Raw genomic sequence first — 24,628 nt, 5'->3', positions numbered from 1 at the left:
GTTTCTTACATATCTTACATATGTATACGATCGTCTTATATATATGTACGTACATAGATACATCTGTTTATGCACTTACGTTACTACTATGCCTACATATGCTGTTTTCTTTTGCATTGGCTACCATAATCAAGATAAGTTCGTTTTCTCAATAACAAAATTGCACGAATACAAATATCATATGACACTCATATCATACTCTTATCAATATCAAATCATACTCTTCTTTTATCATAGACTCTTATATTCAATGATATTCATGAATTTCATATACCTATATACATTCGTACGTATGTATGTACATACTGTACTCGAATATCCTTTTTAAAGATGAAAAATTCATATTCACAGTTTTGAGGAAGAAAAAAAGAAAAGAAAAAAAAGAAAAAAAGAAAAAAAGAAAAAATAAATGGTAAAGAAAATACAACTTCTTTTACTCGTTTGCTACACTATCGGCAATGTGAGAGAGAAAATCACTTTAAATAATTCGACAATTTGCATTGCTGATTTTCTTTTTTTCTTTTATTTTTTTTATTTTCTCCTTTTTTTTTCAACAAACATACTCGTTTTTAAATTCACACTTAAACATTCCGTGCACGTCCCAGAGAAGAGAAATTCCTGAAATGCTCTTATCGAAGTTTAAGCGAGCGACAAGCAAATCACGAGTTACAGTTTACTCGTAATTCGTAATGGAATATAATTTACTTCGTGTTTACCGATTTGTGGTAAACATTTAATAGTCTTAACTTTTGACATTACCACAAACAATAAAATAGAAAATTGATTTTAAAAGAGCGTAAAACGTTGAAATTACTTTGTTAATTATATAAATGAAAACAACATTGTTAGAATTTTATCGTGCTTACTTTTATTTTAATAGTTAAAAGAGATTATTTGAAATCGTTTTAAAGACAATTATTATAATTCTTTAATTTCTCGATAGGACAAGTCAAAGTGAAGTGGAAAAAAGGATGACGAAGCAAGCAATATTACAACGCTCATGGATCGTCTTGAATCTCGTTACCTGTATTCATCAGGAGTGGCTGCAATTACTAACAAGGTCAAGGCAATTAATAAATTGTAATAAGCTAGCTCGTCGTCATCGTCGTCGACGTCGTTTACATTGTTGAGAACGATGGTGTTCTTTTCTGACCAATAAACGAGTCTCAATTATGAAAAGAAAATCTACCTGGGCTCATTAATAACGTTGGAAAGACTAGGCTTGTGACGAAGGTCGTCGTCGATAGAACAATCGTATCTCATGATCTTCGATTGAATTCAAAAAGATCGATCGAGGCCCAATCCAAGGATAAACTTCATTGCGTATTAACGTAGCGTTTGAAGTTGCTCGATCGACGATAACGATATTAAATTCGTTTTTACTTTTTCGTTTTTACTCGTTACGAAAAACACTTAAAAGATAGATTTACCTAATATAATATGTACAATCCAATTCGTACCCATGATTTACATCCAAACAGTATGCCTCCTAATGACGCTCGACTGAATTAACCTTCTCTATTGCTATACGCCCAAACCAATTATTCATATAAACAAATACAAACGACATATCTCATGCCCACGTACTTACATATGTACATACGCCACAGATTTAATTACCATATCCGTCGTTGTCCTTTTGTTTCATATGAAAGATCAAACCATACTGCGTTTCCGTTTATTAAGTCATTCTTGAAAAGTGAATTTTAGTCAATGATATATAGATTTTGACAATTCACACGATACCATATTTTTTCAAAGCAATTAATTTACTAGTTTATATAATTGTTTAGCACTCTTTTAAAATCACAAAGAACAATTATTATTATATGATAATGCGTTACAGATATATACAGACGTTCCAAGAATTTCAAATATGATTTAATAACATCATACTTTTTTCACTCATACGATCGTAATTTGTAAAATGAATAAATCATTTATAGAAAACATTTTTCTTTTTAAATTATATTTATTTAACATTAACAGAAACTATTGCATACTTCAAAGAATACGAAATAATTGCTTGGATAATTTCAAGAATATGTACCGAGAGTCCGTCGTGTCATTTCGGCGTACGATGTAAGCTCGTCTTAAGCCGAAGCTTAAACCTGAGCTTAAAGTTAACTCGGTTACGCGAGTGTTTGGTCAACATCGGTCTGTTCCGCCCTCAAGCTTTTAGCTTCGCTCTTCAAAGCATATCGAAACGGACATATCCACTTAGTTTAGAGATGATCAACTAGAGAAACCGGTCGTATTTCGATCTTATTTCCTCATAATCGTTATCTCAGAAATAGTAGTTTCAAATTCTTTATTGTCCTTTTACTTTTTATTTTTATTTTTTTTCTCCAAAAATAAGTCCATTTCTAATCCAGAACTATCTCTAATCCTTCGTTATTCCTCACATCTCGACCAACCTTTCTTCTTTCTTTCTCTTCATCTCAATCTCAATCTCAATCTCAATCTCTCTCTCTCTCTCTCTCTCTCCCTCTCTTTCTTTATTTCACTTGCTCACTCTTAGTGAAATAAACTGTTTTTCGATAATTGAATCTTATCATTTACTCCCTTCCTCGATCTTGCACTCAAAGAATAGTTGGTCGAATTCGTTCTAAAGGTCGAGGTTAAGTCGAACCAACAGCATTCACCATTCTATGTTATCTTTTCTTCGCATAATTCAACATCTCATTAGAAGTTTTCATTAGTACGCCTTTGGGATGAGTTAACTAATGCGTCACGGTTGCCAGATCGCGTCTTCTTGTTCGTTTAAAAGTAATAACGATGGGCATGGAGGCAATCTTGCTAACTGTTCCTTCGACTTCCCTTATTTACCATAGCAAAGTCATGATAATCTTTTTCGTAAAACTGGTAGGTAATACAAGAACGGATATTAGGTCACAGTTTACGACTACAAAATCATAATTCATATTATACCTACAGCATCCCTTTTATCAGACTAATTGGATTACTTCATCTCTTTGCAGAAAATGTGCATTTCGCTGAATTTATTTTCATCTTGAAAGTCCAAGAGAAAATAGGTACAGGTAGACAAAATGTCCAGCTTTCGATACGATCCAGGTATTTACTATAGTAAAAGGTATTTACTATAATCTTGGAGTAAATCGTCCTTTGTAACTCCGTTATCAAAGATTTTATGAAATCAAAGCGGTAGCCAGTCTATTCGTGTTACGGTAAACCGAACATCCACCGCGAACCATCCGACCTATTTCAATCGCTGGCCACAGCTTTGGCTATAGTCGCAAGTGAATCATCCTATCTTCACTTGACACGTGTCTGTACTTCTATAATACAGATTACACCGATACCGCACTCAAGGTAGAATCCGACGATGTTAAGCACTTGGCCAAGAGTCAAAGGATCGGATAACGTTTGAGAGATAGATACGCGATATAAAACAGTTTCAGAAAATACTATTTGCTATCGCTAGTTTTTACATTTGTTAAAAGTTTCTTTAAAATAACTCTTCGTATCAATCCAAGTTTTATAAATAATCTCTTATCTCTCTTTTATATATATACCAACGAAAGAAAGTTCTCATCGTACTTTAAAAGTAAAGTTAATCAAACTCCCATAGGTATGAAAGAAAGAGAGAAAGAAAGAGAGAAAGAAAGAGAGAGAGAGAGAGAGAGAGAGAGAGAGAGAAAGAAACAGAGAAACAAAGAAAACATATATGCACGAGATTAAATAGTGCTTTTAGAATGCACCGAGACTATTATTTCTAAAGCTAATCCTTTCAGCAGATAATGGCTAACGGCTAACTTCGAAAGCGCTTAATTAAGATTACTTTAGTTAGGTCGGAACGACAAACAGGCGTATACCCAATGCCATTATGGAAAACGTTGTTCAGAGTTTCACGATGCCTTCAAAACAACGAAAACTCCACGTACCTACGTACCTGACTATGGTCCAGTTTGCTGCTTTGAAATAATCTAGTGGAAGAGAGAGAGAGAGAGAGAGAGAGAGAGAGAGAGAGAGAGAGAGAGAAAGAGAGAGAGAGAGAGAGAGAGAAAGAGAAAGAGAGAGAGAAAGAGAGAAATGGGATGAAAATGAAGAAAAGTGGAAAGCGACTCTATGGGGATTCCTCATAATTTCCAAATCAATGGGCACTGCTCGGCACGGTGAATCCGCAAGACGACTTTCCAAGGAATTTGCGACTCGAATCCCGCTGTAAGTCCCACGGGAACATGAATCGCAGATTCAATCCCTACCACCTTCGACCAACGTGTCTTCCCGTTATTCCGGTTATAGGTATTCTCTACCTTACACTGTACTCCAAAAAGATATAGCTTCTATAAGAAAGTCGTCTCGGAGGACGTTTCTTTACTGCATACCATGCAGTTTTCAAAAGCACTTCCTTTTTCCTTGGGAACTACAAAAATAGAACTGGAATAAAAATTTGTTACGATGGAGGTCGGATGTCGTTGTATTGTATATACATAGATATAACATGGATCTCGGTTGCAATGATAGAGTACTTCCAACTCTCTCGTTTTATGAGAGAACTTTATTCAAAAAAAAAATACTCTTTTTATATCGTAAATTGTCGTATTTATATTTGCATTTATAATACATGTTTATTTTGTATTAAGTTATTTATTATGCATCATATTTTTTTTTTTTTATTTTAAATCGATTTACCTATATCAATTTAGCCATTTAATATTTTTTTATTAATTTTAAGAGAAAAATATAAGATGTTGAATTATGAGATGTTATCGTTAAATTCAACACGGACAGATTATGTATAGAAATATATATAGTATTTTCATCTGGAGAGCATAAAAAATACAGCAAATATTTTTCGTAAAAATGAATCCTATTAAATGTGTTGATCATAGGCCGGAATTTACTGTTTGTCGAATTAACAAGAACGGAAATACAAGAGACCAGTACGGTATGCATACGTGAGTACATATATCGAACAGCTGAGTAATGCCGTAACATGTTATAGTCATTTCGAGAATGCCGTGACGTTGCGTGACCAATTTGCGTGTTCAGTTACGACGTTGGCAGTATCGAAGGGTCAACCGATCAACGTTGTACTCATGGAAAATGTCACGAGCCTGCGGTTAGAATGGATAATTCTCGTAAACCGATCGAATTTCAAAACCCATCAATTACCTTATTAAACATTATTTTTATACTTGACACCTTAACAGCCATTATTGAAATTAGTAATAAACACAATAGTCGAGACAAATATGAACAATTATCGCTTTTGATTATCCAACAAAATCATTGTATTATTCTTTACGATTACAAATTAATATAATGAATCGTCCTCGTTGAAATTCAATTATCGTTAAAAATCAAAAATTAAATCGTAATAATGTTTGTTATTACAACGATAATATACGTATCTGTAATAGGTCTATCGTTCGTTAATGTTTTCGAATTTCATCCTGTTGTAAGAATGATAGTTTCTCGAAGTACATAGTGCCATATAAAGATAAAAGTTTGTCGTTTAATTTGGGTCGATAGACGTCTCAAAATTTCTTCTCTTTTTTTTTTCTTCCAACTTTTCCTCTAATAAGTATCTAAGTATAAAAATTACCTAATAGAGATGAAGCTGCGAAGTACGGAGGCCTCCTTGTCCTTCGAAGGCGCATTTTAAGCTGTTAGGAGAGGCAAAGACAATTTCAAGTACTTTAGCAGAGATGTCAGGTTTTAAAAACTTCACTTTGAGTTTAAACCATTAAGTTCACAATGCTTTTAAGCCCTCGCACTAGTTTCGCTAGTTATATTCTGTTCGTTTTCGTATTTAGCGATGACATGAGTAAGCAATCTCATCAACGTTAATTTATTCCAATCCAATTCACAAAATGAAAAATGAATCGAAAGTGGCAACGAAACTTTGGGAATGTAAATATACTATTGTAGGATTTCAAGACAAACAACAAATAAATGTTATAACCATCCAACACAGACTGTCAAAATGAGAATTCCCAAACGCTATGATTAAAAAAGTTACTCCCTAGTCTCGTTCTAACGAGTGAATATTTCCAACCAGGAAGGAAAAGTTGTAAAGAGCGTAATTTACGTGCGGATTTAAAACTAGAATCGTTTGATCGTTAGAAGTGTTATCAAGTTCGTCGTAGTTGGATAGTATTATCTTTACTCACAAAACGCATCCTAACTCAAAGGACTTTAAAAACGAAGTATAGGCGTGAGTTTCTTCGTGAGAAAATACGCACACTGATTGTCAGATACGCCGAAGGCAACGATGGAACCATTAATTTCAAACTAAGAAAAGAACTCGTTATAACTTATTTCTACTTTCTCGATTTTCTTTCCCATCTACGTAAATGAAAGATTTTGTTATAAAAGGGGGAACGTCGCATCGCGTATTCAAAAGACGGCATTGGTCGCTTTTTTATCTTCAGCCCTTTCCTACTCTTTCCTACTGTATTATCACGAAACTGGCTAAACTGCAATTCCGCGAAATGCAGTCATTAGCAGCGTACGAACGCATTACCGAGAATGCTCGTGACAAGCGGTTATATCGTGAATCATGGATAGCTACGAGGTGAATTGCTACGTGCATTGTTAATGGCAATGTAACTAATCGAAAAGTCAAACCGTTAAAGCATCATCAACGTGTCTATCTATGTATTGTATTTACAATTCGTATTTGCAGCGTTGAACTAATGAACGTTCGTAAATTCATTTCTATTTAATTTTATTTAATTTCATTTTATTTATTTTTTTTTCTTCTCTCATTATTATTCTCTTCGCATTAAAAAATCTTGTGCGAATGAGATAACCGACTTACATGCTTTATGTAAATTTATATATACATTTATATATGCAGAAAAAACAAACATGACATCTATGCTCAAAACGAATTTATATACGAATTCAATGCTATCACCTATTCATCATTTTTTAGGTTAATTATGTCGACTGCATTAACCGATACGGTAATATTAACGAAAACCTTATACCTTGAATATTCTCTTAAAAAGAGTACGAGAAAGATTTAAAGAATCGATAAAAAAGACATATTTCAGTTTCAGATTCTTTCAACGATATTATATTTTATAGGAATTCTTTCAAGAAATGTTGGATATTAATCCAATGTCTTTTTGCGCATTCTATGAAAAGTTTCACTTTGACTTCACACGACCCATTCTTTCTCTTCACAGAAGAACAAATGATTCTTATATGACAGGTCGTGTCTGATCGTCGTCACACATGACACGAAACAAACTACTTTCGCATTTTATCGAGAAACGTCAAACAAGGTCGAGAAGATCGACGAAAGTATAGAGAAAGGAGATCCTTAGAACGTATCGAAAACATTTCTCAAACTTGAACGAAATTCTCTTTGAAATAAACGTTTTCTTATCGATAACAACTTTAATGTTTTACAACTAACATTTTTCAAATAGTAAATTTCCTTATTACTCACTTATTTCTACAAAAAAAAAAAACAGAACATATATATATATATATATATATATATATATATATATATTGTATAATTATTATTATTATATATTATATATACATATTATACATTATGTATACATATTATATATATATGTATTATATCTACCAATATAGAATTCAATTCCTTACGTCTTTCAATCGGGTATACAATATTTTACATAGACATTATTTTACACTAAACAAAATTAACTCTAAGATTTCAATTACTATAACGAACCATGATAATATATTAATAATAGATATATGCTCGTCGTAGTACGATATGAATAGAAATGATCGTACGTGGCAGGGTGTGATGATTTCACACCCACCTACGTGGTAACAATAAGTTCAATGATCTATGTTTTACTTGCACGATAGAATACCATAATTGTCATTTCCATATGTCTCTAAACTAAACGGGACGCTGAGCTTTGTAACTCTTCAGTCGAGAGCTATTAAACTCGTCAGGATTATGAGCTGACGAACGACACCACTTTACCTTACTCTCGATTCTTTATTGCAAAGTACTTCCTACGACGCGTTTTATCACTAGTCGACCAAGCTACTCGAAGTTGCTTGCTCTATCGTCTAGAGAGAGTACGTAAGAATGAACTGTCAAAGGGGGGGGGGAAAGCACAATAGCTTTTACCACAAGTATTTGTCCTACCTTCATCGATTTAATAGGGAAATGTATTTGTTCTTCTATTATTCTATATTTAAGCGGAATAATTCAAAAGTATAGTTAAGTATAAACCTCTGATCAAACAATTTATTCAAAGAATATCGATATTATCTCGATCGTTTTATTTTACCCCCTCTTAATTAGTACTCATCTATCATATCGATTTGAATAATTGATGTGGCATTAAAAAAGAAAAGAAAAAAAAACCGATAAAGCCTATTATAGCATTTCTAATTCCATTCAAATGAATTGAGAGATTATATCAATGACAGTTATGAATGACAATCGTGATCATTTCTTCGATTTAATTATGTCCTTTAATAGCCTCGAAAAACGTACACCTGCTGCTTAGTGTTATTGTTGTTTTTGTTGTTATATTTTTTCTTTTTTTTTTTTTTTTAAAGATGATCTACAATTTTTTTAAGAATGATATACAGATCTATACTTATAACAACTTTTTCCTCGAAATTCAATGCCCTATCTAGTAGATTTTTAAGTATCGGCCCATATTTTTCGTACGCTCGACATATATATCTACGTTAAATAGGAACACAAACGGTTAATAGTTATGCGACTATAAACGGAGGTTATGCTATTAAATTCTGGCGCCGTCTAGTTCCTCTATCGTATCAGTCTACGAACCTTCTTCAAGATTCTTTCCTTGGCAACGTGGCCAAGCAAAGATATTAACATAAAATTAAAAAAAGACACTTGGAAAAAAAGTTTACATGATTATTTCATAATATCGATATCTTGTTAAGTCGATTGCGATAACGAATTTATTTTAAAATTAAGTACTTACTCACTTGCTATTATTTGAAAATGAAGACAAATAAAATTCTAGGTATACAAAAATTCAAAATTGCATATATAAAGAAGAAGAAAAAGAAAAACGAAAGTCGTGACATATAAAAATATAGAAAAAAGAATTGTTATCGCATGCGTAGATATTATGATATCGATTAAATTCGACAATTATTGGAATCCTTCGAAGACACTTCAACGAAAGATTTTCAGACACTTCTTACCAAGCAATAACTTGAAGCTTTGATCTATTATCGACAAGGAATCTTTCGTTAAAATCCAAAATCGAGATTGCATTTTCATAGATCAATCATTTCAAAAATAACATTAGAATTTTCCTTTATCGAAAGACAAAGAACAAAAATGTGATCTTGATCAAGAAAAGAAAAATGCATCAGGATTATGAATGATCATAAATCGTGCAATTTCTAAATGAGTGTTATTTCCCACGAAAATAGTTCGGTTTCTAATATCGTTCAGGTTTCGGTTCGATAGTTGAATTGCTTTTAGGAATAACGATAGCATCTTAAATTGTGGTTATCGAAGAGAGCACGACGTTGATTGATATACTCCGGGTTTTGTTAGTTCAGCCAAGTTGGCAATTACGTTTGCCGAAGTTAGTTCAGGGACAGGGGATTCAGGCTACTTGAATTACGAGATCGACGACCTATTAAATCTCGCATCAGGTGTGCTACAACTAAACAAGAACAAGCTTGCACTGGCAACATGAACATTTCGAGAAAACGTCACACAGTCTAACAAATCATTGTTGTCAGCTTATTCCATTTGTTTATCTTCCCTTTTCACCTAATAAATGATCAAACATGAGAGTAAATGTTAATTAACACAGAATGTTCTCTCTCACTCTAAAAATAATTTTCTTCAAATCAACACAATTATTAATAAGAATTCTATGATGACTTCTATACAAACACACACATATACACATACACACACCCACACATACACCCACACACCCACACATATTCGGTACAATATTATATTAGATACACAGACTTGTTTCTTTCTTTATCTTCCTCTCTTTCTTTCTTTCTCTCTCTCCCTCTCTCTCTCTCTCTCTCTCTCTCTCTCTCTCCCTCTCTCTCTTTGTCGATTGTACTTGTCCGTGTTAAAATTTATACTGTTCTTAACGAGCAAAGCTTGACTTTGGATTTAAACCCTTTTTAAAATATGCTTATACGTTCGTACGATAAAAGCTCGATCGTTAAATACAAGTTTTTCTAGCGGAAGATCGTAAGTTCTTGTTACGAATTACCGTCCGGCTTTTCGTATCTAATTAAAGCTTACGTTCACGCTTTCATGAAAACAATCGTATATTTCTCGTCGTATTTTCTTCAATCTTCTCTTTTTCGTGTTTATGTTTTTTCTTTCTCCTATTTAAATAGCATAATATTATTTCCTTCCTTATTTAATTTCGTAGGAAACATTTTCTTTATTCTTTTTATACGTTAAAAGAATTAAAGCATCAAACAAAAAAAGAAAAAGAAAAAAAATACAACATCTTACTCGAAATCCAACGATCGATCATTCGAAGCTTCGTGTCTATTTTAATATTTTAATATATGCATGAACACGACCGACATTACATGTATTCAATAAACAGAAAGATCTTTAGCTTATGTTTTCGAGTGTTTGCCAAAAGGACGTAGATGGTATTACTAGGACAATTTCCCTAGGGCGTCGTAAAAGTCGGCGTAACGGTATTGTTCGTTTCGAGGTCGTCGCCTTTTATCCTTCGCACCGATGTTTTAAGTAAAATTATGCCACGTGAAATAGCTTAAATGTGCAACAAGTCGAACGAGCGATATCTCTCTATAACATAGTACGCCGCTTTTAAGTAATTATTTTCAGCAAAAACGAAGATGATAATCCGATTAATTCGATCGATCAAAAGTGAATTCGTTTTTTTTTTTTTACCAAAGATTTCTTTTCTCCTTTTTATCTTTTCGATGTTATACCACACGAAACTCATGTGATTTACCTAAAATGTAAAATATCTAATCTCAAGAGTACGTTCATCGAATTTCCTTTTTATCACGAATACGTAATATTTTACGGAGATAGCACTTTTGGGTATTCCGGAAGATTAACTTCATGCTCTTAAATCGTCAGAGATAGCTTTAAACACGTTCCGTAAACACTATTCTCGACACAAACGTGGCTGACATTGAAGTATCTAAACGCAGGTGAGAATAAGCATCTTATTTGTCATTTTTCTTTATTTATCCGTTCTTTTGCAAAAACAGGCGATCGATATTTAAAGTGTATACGATGGTGTATCATCGCTGACCTTTTTTTCTAACAAGCTTAACGCACGCATATAAAGTAAATATTTAAAAGTGCGATAATAACTGTTAGCGAGTCCCCGTTCTTTTTATTTTTTCTTGTTTCTTTTTTTTTCATTTTTTCTTTTTCTTTTTATGTTAACCGCCAGCAGAACTTATTTTGCATAAAAACAAGACGAGCGAAGAGAGTAGAAAAAAAGTTTTTGTACATTGGCCACGAGAAACCGAAAGTATCCACCTACTGTGGATTATTAAAATTTATAAGCAAATATTTATCGCTTTACTAGACTAGTTTAAAATTCCTTCGAAGTGTTCAATGTACATGTGATCTAAACCATTGTAAAGTTTTGTCGAAATATTAACATTTTCTTAGTTTCACATTTCATGAATTTTTTATCATTGAATCCATATCACACGTATATTTAAATATTTATAAAATCATTGAATATTAGCGTGGTATCGAAGATAATAATAAAATTTCAACAATATCGGTCATTAGGCCTCCAATTCTTCTTCCTATTTTTCTTCTTTTTCTTCTTCTTCTCGTTCTTCTTCTTATTCTTTTTCCTCTTGCCGACAAGAAAAGTCACGAAGGTACGCGGTCGAATAACTTTTACTGAGGTGCGAGAACTGAAGAGTTAAGTGAAACGTGCCCTTATCGTTTGCACGGAATCTCCTTGAAAATCAGCTATGAAATATGCTCGAGTGTCGACGGCACGTGGGGCCTATCGTTCTTTCTTCTTTACCCCTTTTTCCTTCTCTCTGTTACACGATTTAACTACCATTTGCATAACTTTGGAGAAACTCGCAGAAGGAAGCACATTTCTACTGAACGATCCATTATGGAAGTATCATCGACTTGTAAGGTGTGCTTCAGAGGATGACTTCAGAAGATATTCGAGAAAAGAAAAAAGAAAAGTTTTAAATTTAGCTGCTCACGTAAAAGTACTTTCTACGGAAGATCAATGAAGATCTATCAGAACGTGAAACTGATATTTTCAATTTATCGTGACAACAATAATTTAATTTAATTTTAAACGTTTGCGTATGTATCGGAAGACACGATTATAATTCTAAATCGTTTCTATTCGACTTCTACCTCATCTTATCTTATTTTATCTTTTTTCAAGGACATTCTATATAAATAGTAAACGTCACGATATTAAAGAATGACGTTGACGATGTCATTTAAAAGGATTTGACAGAGAATCGATCGTAAATATTTAAAAGGACAAAATTTATAAAAGGACAAAAATATTTACGATCGATTCTCTGTCATCTTTAATTAAGCTCGAGAGGAAAGGCTCTCACAATAGGAGAAAAAGAACAGATGCAAAACCAGAAAAAAAGTGAAAGAGAGAGAGAGAGAGAGAGAAAGAGGGAGAAAAAGACGAGAAAGAGAAAAAGAAAGAGAGAACTCGAGGCGTTCGCACATTTATTGATCAACGAGCTCGCACGTTACGTTTTGCATTCGGAATACGCGTGTCCTACATATCCGTACTTTGATCAACTCGACAAATTTCTATATATCTTGAATTTTTCTTCTCTAATGAAATATTAATTACCGAATTATGGAAAAGAACGCGTATCCTTGAAAGGACTACTATATTAGTTTCCATGACCGAGAAGAGACCCCGCGATGTTGTACGAATAGACGAATTTTCCATAAATTGTTCCTTTTAACACAAGATGCATCATGATTATTAGTACAAAAGCCAATGAAGACAATGACTCGAACATTCGAGTTATGTGAATCTGAAAAATTACGTTCGCGATGTAGATCTTCCAATTATGTCTAAATTCGAACGATTTTCCTCTATTCCTTTCATAAAAAATTCTGTCTTCTTCTCGAATATACGAATTTGAAACATATATGTATGTATGTAGACCTATTAATGCGCATATATGCGGGCGCATATGGCGGTATGTACGTATAGTAAATCATATCATCAGAGATAGTTACTATCGCTTAGATAAGATCTTTCACAGGCAGATTTAGATACTAGAAAACTTTCCAAAGTCTTCGAACTTCACCGATCGAACGTTAACTTCTATTACGAGTTCCTCTTCGGTCTTAATCAAACTTCTAACGCATAGACTCATGTCAATAAACTTTTCTTAAATAAAAATTACTTTTTAGATCCAATCATCTAAAACTTTATCCGGTCTCCTGACAAATATTATTTCCAAAAATTTTAAGATCATCTGATTTATCAGCTTAGGATATTTCAAACTCTTTTCTGTGCATATTAAAATATTTAAATAAAAATAATTAGAAAAAAATCAAAAGAAGAAATTAAATGACATTGAAATTATTTATATTAATTACGAATTAAATAAATATTTTTCGTATCATTTTAACTAGAAAAAACAATTATGTCACTTATGTGTTTTACATTTTTTCTTACATTTTATAAATATTTCGTATTAGAATAACAAAATATTCCAAATTTTTTAATTCTTTCACTAAACCAAAGTAAGTAAATACTTAACTATTAAAATAGTTAAATATAAAATAAGTACGTATTAAATTCGACTGGATCTGGTTCCACCCTTTTTAAAGTTCTCGCGAGAGAGGAGAGACAACGAACGAGTCGACGTATAAATTCAAAAGTGTCGAAAAGCAGAACGCGCGACAGCTGCAAGGTCGTCCGTTGTGATCAACGAGGTTGAAAAGTGGCTAAAGGTGTACCTGCCTGCTGGATAACAAATTTCTCGAAGTCGAAGGCCAACTCGTTTGATTTCTGTTTAAATAGAGTCTCGGTAGGGTTTTCTCTCAAACACATATGTATATGTGACACACATGTATTATATATATATATATATATATATATATATATATATATATATATATATATATAAGATGGGCTCTGTCAAGCAGAAATTCGGACTTAAATAACTCCTAATTAACCCTTTCAACTCGTATATCACGCTAGTTGTAAAAATACAAATTTACTATAATTCACTTACGTCACCTCTGAGAAAACAACAATAATCATTTTCTGTTCTTGGATATTTCTCAATCGATTATTTTTATTTATTAATATCCTTATGTGTTATAAGACAATTAACAAATAATTATCTTTTTGTTTTACTTACAAATTCAGACGCAACAACGTTGAAAAGAAAATCGAGTTCAAATGAAACAATAAGAAACAAAAATATACAGATATAGGCTACATACAAATAAAATTAAGGCGTTTAAAAGAGACGGACAATCGTACATTCGCGTGCCTACTTTTGACTGTTGCTCTCTCTTTCACTTTGTCGACGTTATCGTTCTCTAACTCTTATCGTTTATTTATTTCGTCTCCTTCACTTCTCTTTCCTTCTCTTCTCGATCTTTCCCCCCTCTCTCACTTTCTCTTTATCAATTCGCTATCTTTTCTTTTACTCGTTCCTACAAGAAAATAAACAAACACATAAAGAAATCTTCATATACACGTTAATTAAAAATTCACACTTATGATCGATCGTACGTTAGCTCAATTCATTTTTCTTTAGTTTTTTCTTCCTAAATTCTTCACGAATAGCAATGATGATGGTGTTCGTGTATGGAACGACGCGCATATGCGCCAGGCTGATTACACTGATGAACAGAAAGGGAGAGAAATGAGGCCGTCGAGATTCTGAAACTTGGTTTGCATGGTCCTCGAGAACGAACCGAAAACAAAAGGTCGCTTCGTCAGCGACGTAATATCCCGTAACGAGGAAGTTGCGCGCACGCGTGCAGGAGCAAGCACTTGGTTTCGACGATAACGCATCGGCCCCCTGAGTTCAAGATGAACTTTTCTAACTAAATGCGGAAGAAAGTTCCGAGGATAGAGAAGAAAGAAAAAAAAGAAAAATGAACTCATTTTTTTTGGCATAGGAAATTTAATATTTTCTTTTTTAACCAATTCGAGTCTGATAACATCTAATCATAATTGTTATATCTACTAATTATTATATCTTACGTCAGTAATGCTAAAATTATAAATAAAAAAATTCTCGTCGATTTTTCAATTAAAAATTGTTAATGTTTTATTTACTTTCAAAATGACAATAAAATATTATTATTATTTTAATACATGTATTAAGATTACCAAACCAAATGTAGATTTTTACTCTGAGAAAGGAATTGAAAAATATAAATAATTTACGTACCATTCCTTTGTATCGTCATCGTCATCGTCATCGTTACCATCATCGTTATCGTTATCATCATCATTAGAAAGTAAATTCAATTTCCATACAAAAATTAAATATGAGATAAAAATTTAATACCGAAGTGAAGTATCACCCGCGTAAAATGTGACGGCATGTAAGCTAACTACCTTCTCAATTCTCAAGTTCTTCGAGATAGTGGAAATAAAGGTTCATGGGCGTAAGCGGAAAGACAATGGGACGATAAATCAAAAATTTCGTCGAGTTTTCTTCGCGACATAGCTCTTGCGATTCTTACAGCATAATCTGTGAAAGGAAGGAAGGAAGCAAGAAAGAAAAGGAAAAGATAGAAAGATAAAAAGATAAAAAAAAGAAGAAAGAAAGAAAGAAAGAAAGAAAGAAAGAAAGAAAGAAGGAAAGAAAAAAAAGAAAAAAAGAAACGATGAGATCTATGAGCAGAGATAATATTTTTCCTTAAACGTATGTAAGATGTAAGTAGGTCTAATAGAATTTTCGTTATAACATTCAACGTTTCAACAACGTTCACATATATAACAAATTTCGTTGATCTCTCTATATCTCTCTGAATTTAGTTTTCACTCATATCTCTAAATATTACAAGTACTTGGCTTAACTGTAGACTATTTACATCATCAAACTGCTATCACTTGTACAGTAAATATAATTAGTAGCTTTACCGAGAAACTTATTTTAAAGAGGCATCCAAGCGTAACGTTGACTTCATCCTACCATCTTATTACCTGCCTTATTTCTCACACGTAATTAGGCCACATATTTAAATTCGGATATTAAAAAATTTCATCTAACTCGTCCATGAGATGGGTATATAATCGTTGTCGAGATTAAAATGCACAGCGTGAATCCACACAATTTCGCTGGGAAACTGCGGAAATTCATTTGCAAAGGGTGACCTTGATTTTTAACCGCTACTAATCCTTTGGGGAAATGCCTATACTAAAAAGATAAAAAATAACAAGAAATATAAATTTTTATATTATGCATGTAAATCAAACGTTAATAATACGTTAGAGAGTTATGTAAAAATTTCTGAAAGATAATTGAAATCAAAAGATATAAATTCCTGAAGGATATATTAAGAGTTTGCTCACTTCTTTGTAAACTATAGCAACTTTCATTAGCTCTATACCGGTGAAAGAGATTTTCTTTGAAATAATTATGGCCTGTTTATTTATTTCACATTGAAAGCGAGAACGTACTGATTGATTCGTCGATTCAGAATGCTCTTAAGATCTTTCTCTGCTCATAATACATGAAATAAAAGGAAGCTGCGAGTTGTAGGTCGATCGTATTTGTATGGCGTAAAGGTAACGTGAATTATATGAAATTCGTTGCGTGACCTCGAAATCGAGACGTCTTATATTTCACTACGTATCCGCTATAAATATAAACTTTAACGATGTTTCTCAATTGCTTTCGATATAAAGAAACTACATATAATCATAGACAAAATATACAAAAAAAAAAATATATATATATATATGTGTGTATGTATATTTTATAATATGAAAATAATAAGAAGGAATCATAATACTTTTTTTTATTTCAGAAAAAACAGATCCATTATCCACGCGAAATGCTTTCAAACTTATGGAAATGTTCAGAGTCAAATTCTGCGACAGAACGTTGCAATGTTTATGATAAAAAATGTCATAGCTCCGAAATGAACGCTGTAAGCGTTAATGACGAAAAACAGTAACGTTCGATACGTACTTTCATCGGCTACTGCATCCTACAGGAGCAACGATTTCAACCGACTCAAAATTAAATTGGAGAAAACAACGTTGTCCGTCGCGGAAGAAAAATTACCTGGATCGTGGTCAGAAACATCGAGCATGTAGCACCGTTCCTATGGGATTCGAGAGGCTTATTGAAACTTTCATTGTATCCGTTCTCTCTTACGCGCTTCTACGTAGATATAAAGGTACACGTATATATGTATACGTGCTTTCACCGGTTTTCCAGTTACTTTTACCTAACCGTGAGCTCTATGTCGATTACTGAGATTCAATCTTCTTCATTTCTTCAGGCCAATTCCATTGTCCTTTGGATTCTCAAAAAGCTTTTATATATTCGAAAGGAAAAGAAGGAGAAAAAGGGGAGAAAAAGAGAGAGAGAGAGAGAAAGAGAGAGAAAGAAAGAGAGAAAATTATAGAAAAGAAAAATGAGTTAGAATAAGACGAATACAATAACCAGAGACGTATGATCAATTTTCTCTAAAATATTATCTAAAAATAAAAGGAAAATAAAAATAGGACTTTCTTTTACGTATGTCTTATATATATATATATATATATATATATATATATATATATATATATATCTTTGTACATACGTCATCTTCAAGTATCGTACGGTATGTGATAAAGTATTTCAACCTGGTTGGGCGGCAACACATTTCGTTTGGCAACGCTTAGAAGAGAAACCAAGTTTGGAATTTGGTGAAGTCTTTACGAAGTAGGCGCAAAGTATTCGCGAGAATGTCCAGATCCAGGAACGAGTATGTGGAGCCGCTGTGGTATGCGGAACATGAGATTGCCGCGTTGCACTTGAGATTTATTTCGCTACTAACGTTGATCTATGTGCATACGACGTCACCGAAAGCGTTGTTCCATATCGAGATCAAAAGTATTGAGAAAATTTATCGAAAACGTTCGGAACGTTTTTCTTAAAGAGAATCATCTTTCGAAATTTTAACGAGAAACGATTTTACTAAAAGGATCTACTAAAAAATATTATTTTATTAGTTTATTCGTATCTAAAACTCAATGCTTTTTTTTCTCTCGACCAATTCCGACCGTTTCGTAGGTGAACGAAATAAGAAGAGAAGAGGAAAAAAAAGAAAGAATTACAGGTCGAAAGGGAAAAGGATACAAAACGATAGGAAAGTCTTCGTATTTTACCTCAACGTAGGTAACGATCGTTCGTGCGCGAAATCGAACGTGCACTCTTTCCCGCTATATCTTCCATCTTCGTAGGTGGATGAGAGGGAACTGTGGGGGGGGGGGAGGAAAAGGAAGAGGTTGGTTCTCTCGAGCTTCTCTCGAATGGCCAGGCTTCTAAAATTATTTACTATTCCAGGAGAACGGTGAGCGTGCGCGAGAATACGCGGACACTCTCAGGAACAGGGTAGAATATTAGAGAAGATATGGCCGAAAGCCAGAAGAATAAATTGTCCATGCACTCGAGGGAATTTATTTTTCGTGGAATATTCCCGATAAATTCTCAATCTCTCTCCGAGACTATTCTCTGGAGAATATCCTTGACTCCTCGAGAGACGCTGTCTGTGATACATACCGTCTGTTTCTGATAAAAGCTCGAGGAAAGCCGTTCTCAACGTCGCCTATCATCGGTGAATGCTGTTTACGTGTTCGCTTATCCTTCTGCCCTTCAAGTTCAATAAACACGCTCGAAAATTGCGACACCTTCGAATATGAATAAAATATATCCCAAGGTGATTGTAACCTTGTCAAAGATTTGACGAACGTATCAAACCTTATATCTTTTTTTAACGAACAAATGTTAACGAGATAAATAAATAGGCAGAAAGATGAAATTATATAATTAAAAGTCTATAAGAAAAACTCATTTATTATATTCATTTGAAATTTTTCTTTCTTTTGATCGTACCAACGTATATTTAATATCGTATTATTTATTTTACAAAATGTTAATTGTTAACGAGAGCGTTTTTAAATGCGCGTCTCGTATCGGACCAGCGATGACAGTCGATTCGCACGGAGGAAATGTCCCCCGTCTCGTCCTTGTTGTCCGAGCTATAGAGCCACTGATCGCGATGAATAAGGGCGACGGCACTAGGTTAGAATACCGGTGTAGACCGTCAGCAAAATACCGTTCGCCGCGTTCCCGCAAATTAATGGGAGAACACGCGTTCTTTTAAAGGATCGCTTGAAAAATAGAAAAGTAAATGCACGATATTAAATGATGCGCGATATGTAAATCTCACCGTGCATTTGATTAAATGAGTTACAATTGTTTGTATGTCTCATGTATGATGTGTGGTTTTAGTTGTACTGGTTGCTTTTGAAGAAGACTTGAGAGCTTAGACGTTGTGAGTCTGAAAGATGTAATTTGACTGCATTTTTGGCGTCTTTAGAACTATCCATACAAAACTGAAATGAGATTGGTAAAGGGCGGAGTTTAAAATATGGAAAGGGAAGAATAAATGCTCATTGGTCGGGGATAGTTCATTGGAATGTTTAAACATTCCATGTGTGTCCCTTTGTTCTAGTACTCTTGTAGATTATAGGATGTCAATGGATATTTCAAAGCTAGGCGTCAGACAACCCTTGGCTTAATGCGTCTAGGCTTCTACTTTTATTATTTATTTATTGGCCGGCTTGACATATTATCGAAATCTAGATACTGTACTAAGAATGCCTAAGCCCAGACAAAGGTGGCCATGTGTTTTTTATTTATGCGTTTTATTAGCCAATAGGTTCCCAAGGGTAACGATTTCCAATGGTGTTATATGACCCTTAAGAGAAAATACCGTGAACAATGGAGAGACGCACGTGTGCGTAAACACAAAGATTGCGATTTATCTAGAATAGTCGACTTTTTCACGCATAAATAGCTTTCCTTTTTCACTTCTTCCTTTCGTAATGAAGATTTTTTTGCTTCTTCTTAATTCCTATACGTTTGGAAAAGAGATTAAAATTGGATCAATTAGAACTTCTTTGATTTATATGGTTATTACAAAACATAATGTCGTACAGCTTACGGTCCAAGTCTAATGAACGAATGCGCGTATTACCGCGCTTATATCGGCGCTTCCGTATGAAAGGAATTATAATTAATGTCACTATGATGCGATTTTAATGCCACGTTTATGAACATATATACATATATTTGATATTTACATCGAATACACGTTCGAAAATGCTCTCACGAATGACAAGAAAGAAATTAAATTAAAATGGTGAAAAAAATTGATGTAATCTACGAAAACAATGCGAAAGAAATACCATTAGATTAATGACAAACGTGTGTATCGTTATATTTTTTAAATACATTATTTCAATTTATAATTTTTATTGAACTTCACCAGAAGCTATATTTTTTTTCAATTTTATTTATTTAACTCGTCGATTTGATCGAAATCGAAAGAAAAAAGGATCATTATGGGGTGAAATTTCAAGCTAATTTGAAAATTTCTTAAAGCAAATGGTCCAACATAGTGGCATTAAGAAAATGCAAATGTTTATGTCGAGCTCGGTAATAAGGCGCAAACGCACTCTAGTATCGTGTTTGTACGCTATAAAATTAATGACTACGACGACTTAAGCGGACTTGAATGGCTATGTAATTCCTACTGAGACGAGCGAATTTAAACTCCACGCTTGAGTTCTTCCTACCGGTTGCATTTGTAAAACAAGACCGCAGAAGAACCATGCAATTGTTCTTCGATTTTCGCTCTACGAACGAATCCTCCCTTTCGTTGATTTTCTTTAACGCTTTTCACGTCATTCGGTAAATATATTTGAAATTTTTCATCCTATTGTTTATATAATTAAATAAATAATATAAAAAAAGATCTTCGTCTAATGACATTTCGTCATTGTAACAGAATACCCGTAGTTATCCCTTTTTCTTTCATTTTTCCCCTACAACGACGGTGAATCGCATCGTTATAATAGTGACGTTACTTCTAAGGCTTTTAACGAAAGCATAAGTTAAGAGCCTCTTAATAGCATCCTCTGCTTCTGTAATAACGTGTACACAAACATTATGAAATGTAATCGCAAGTATAACGTAAAAAAATAAAACGATGGATTCAGTAAATCCCTTAGGAATTATCTTTGCTTTTAAAGCAACGTTCTATCTAGAAAATTAATGCATCGCTTCCTGCTCAAATAAAAGCAATGAGAAGGTCATGATGTCTTGTTAATTAATTACAAGCAATACACTCGAAGGATGTAAACATGTACATTATCGTATATACCAAAAGGATATCCCCTTATGGGACTGTCAATTCAGAAGGAACAAGATTGCAAGATGAAAACAGAGCAATACCGGGTTCAAAGAGAAGATCGTGTAAACTTCCATCTGTTACAAGATTGATTACGTCATCACGTTCTAAAGCAACTAAAGCACAGCTGTCTATGTCTTTTGCGGCAAAATTTCATTTTCTTTCTTATACGTTTCCGCGACAATTTTTCACACCTGTTTTTGTTTTATCGTTTAAGATATCTCGGCTTTGTTCCAATAATGGACACACTAAAATGAAATCGTAGAATGACCAACGAAAGTCGATACGATTTCTATTTTTGTTTCATTTTATTTCGATCTACCTATTTTTCTCTTTCTATTCCAACCACATTATACTGATTTTTCTCTTTATCTAAAAGCTATATATATTATGAGATAACATAAGAAACAGTACACCGTAAAAAGATTTCCTTTAACGAATTGGAGAATGAAGTTCTATAAAAACGAAACTATCACTCTTTATAAAATCCACGAAGCTTTCCAAAAGCTCAACCATTTTCTAATAAATGGTGGCCTATAAGATTTTTCTATCCTGAGAACTTCTTCGGTAGCACGTCTGCGTAAATTGAATGAAAATATTGGACATCTACGCTAATGGAATATAAAAACGCTGATAAAACTTAGTTATATACAGGATACATTATATAAACTCTATATATTAAATATATCGAAAGATAAAAATCATAAATCAAAAATATGACTCGTTATCACGTCGCTATATGAAAATGACGAAATCATATATAGAGAACAGTTGGTATCCCACGACGGTTTTTCATTCAACTTGTTTCGTTTTGATTAGTGTCAGGAGATGAACAGAAATGGTGGGAGAAATAAAAACGTATCCTTTTGAAATGCTACGGTCGTACCGTTCGGAGTTTTTACGTCATTTCGTGTGGGAGGCAATTCGACGAGAGAAAAATGAGGAAGATAGGGAATTTGTGTAGGTGGCACTATTTCTAAAGGAGAAAGAGTATTGCCCTCTTTCGCGCAGACGCAACAAAACCTCTGACTTCAAACGCGCATCAACTTCAACGTCTTTCTTTCTTCGATGTTCGCCCTTTTGACATTTTCTCTGGCGGATTGGCGTGGAACGATACGGACAACGACGTATCGAGTAAGCAGAGGGACATAAAGGAAAGATATATGCATGAGCAATCAAAGAGGAAGAAATTTCTCTGGCTAAAATGGAAGAGTATCGCAGTGAAAGAAAAATAGAAAAGGAAATGACAAAACGCAAAAACAAAAGTTTCTACCTCGATATTCAGCGTTCTCTTCTTCCCCGCACTCTCTTTCTTAACACCGACACGACTCCTTTTTCCACTCTTACGCACTTGAGGAAGATCAAAGAACAAGAGTAGGATACGTACGGTTCGTTGAGACGAAACTTTCATCGTTGAAAACAAAACAAGAAAGTTACAAAAGGAAAATTATAACGAATGTTTCAACGTGAAAGTATAAGAAAATATGAGATTACCTACGAGAAAAACGTTACATATATATAATATTTACGCGTGACAAAGATTTACGTTGCATTTGCTCCTATCAAAATACAGAATCTATGTACCATAGCAGATATCAGCAACGACATCACTACCACCGCCACCGTCGACGGCAACAACGACAACGACGACAACGACGACGACGACGACGACGACGACGACGACGCCGTCTCCATATTTCACCGGACGAACATACAGAAAGGTGAGCCCTTTTACGAGCACGTATATATTACACCAGCGACACTTTCCACTATTTCCCAGAAACTAACGAGTGTACACACTGCATGAGTCCATAAGCGAAGAACTCTAAATCTTAGTGATATAATAGGTAGATAAATAGATGAAGCTTTCCATCTTCATATTCCAGAAAGAATTTCTCTTTGGAATAGATGAAAAAAAAAAAAATAAGAAAAAAAAACAAAAAAGAAAAAAAAAATTCAACATCAGGGGAATACGAAAATCACATTGGTCGAACATATTGCAAAGATGATACGTATTTCTTCAAAAAAAAAAAAAAAAAAAAAAAGAAAAAAGAAAAAGAAAAGAAGAAAAAAAACGATTTCATGTATAGCCTCAATCCTGATATCGTTTCGTAAACGAGATTTTAATTAAAACTGTCGTTAGAAGTAGAAGATTGGTCCAAGCAAATTTTTGATTGAATAACGCTTCACTCGTGAACGAGAAAAATGATATAACGAAAGAACGATAAGTGGTGGTCGATACAGGAGCGACCGATCAGGGAAAAGTGAAAATTTTATTCGCCACGTCCGAGCAAAAATTGTACAAACCCGAACGACGATGAACGACCAACCATAGCAATCCTTCCATGCTGTTGACGCGAATGATCGTAAAATGAAATTTCTCACGCTGCGCTGGTTGACTCGTGCTTCAAGTTTTCGATAGGTCGACACTGAAAAGTGTATTGTTTGAAAAGAGACAAAATCGGCCGAGAAAGTGATATTGATTATTTTATTGCTTTTCAAGTCGACAAATGTCATCAAAGGAATTTGTAAAATGCCGATGGTGTAACATTTTAAAGTCATAACTATTATTCAAAATTAACATTTCCTTTCAAACATTCTCCTGAACATATCTCTTTGCTTTTTAATGGCTTTTTTCTTTATTAATAAAAAAAGCTTTTTTACAAACTATATATACATTCTTTTGTTCATTTTTAATATAATTCCTAGCTTCTCTCTGTCTCTTTGTTTCATCAACTACGAAACATGAAAAATTAAATTTATTTCGCTAATCATTTTCCACATAAAATTGCAATAACCAAAAAAATTGCTATAATGACATGTAATTACTGACCGTATTAATAAAAGTTCTAGTACGAGTATCAAATTTTCCGAAGCAACGAGTAATTCAAATTATTCCAGTAATATCATTTATTTATACTAAATAAATGATCGATCATTAATAAAACTGATAATATTTTTATCAATTAAAACTTGTAGAATTATGAATAATCTAAGCAAAAAAGGAAAGAAAGAAAGGACTTGAAATATATGATGAAATAATAATCGTAAAGGAAAAGTTTCGTTAAAGTACATCGACAGAGAAAATGAAGGAAGAAGTCGAAGGTAATTATATAGAAGAAGCGATAAAATGATAAATGTTTAAATAATCACGACCCAAACGGACTCGTTATTAAAAGTTCTAATAATAAGAACGATTTAATGGTA

The 24,628-nt window shown here is 33.5% G+C and overlaps 1 protein-coding gene across 4 annotated transcripts in view; it reads right to left on the bottom strand.

The window, feature by feature from the left end:
- The window catches only part of LOC124951857 (neuronal acetylcholine receptor subunit alpha-7-like), a 133,636-nt gene that overhangs the window by 49,116 nt on the left and 59,892 nt on the right, over positions 1–24,628 (bottom strand). The window contains exon 1 of one of the 4 annotated variants that reach the window (XM_047500837.1): positions 14,344–14,573. The exons of the other annotated variants lie outside the window; for them this stretch is intronic. The gene's annotated coding sequence lies outside the window, so the exon portion shown is untranslated. Of the gene's footprint in view, positions 1–14,343; positions 14,574–24,628 lie in introns of those variants that run through there. 4 annotated transcript variants of the gene reach the window in all.

Source organism: Vespa velutina, chromosome 9 (assembly GCF_912470025.1).
Source record: "Vespa velutina chromosome 9, iVesVel2.1, whole genome shotgun sequence".
NCBI lineage: Eukaryota > Metazoa > Arthropoda > Insecta > Hymenoptera > Vespidae > Vespa > Vespa velutina.
Note: the sequence above shows the minus strand (reverse complement) of the source record. Positions and strands in the feature narration are given on the sequence as shown.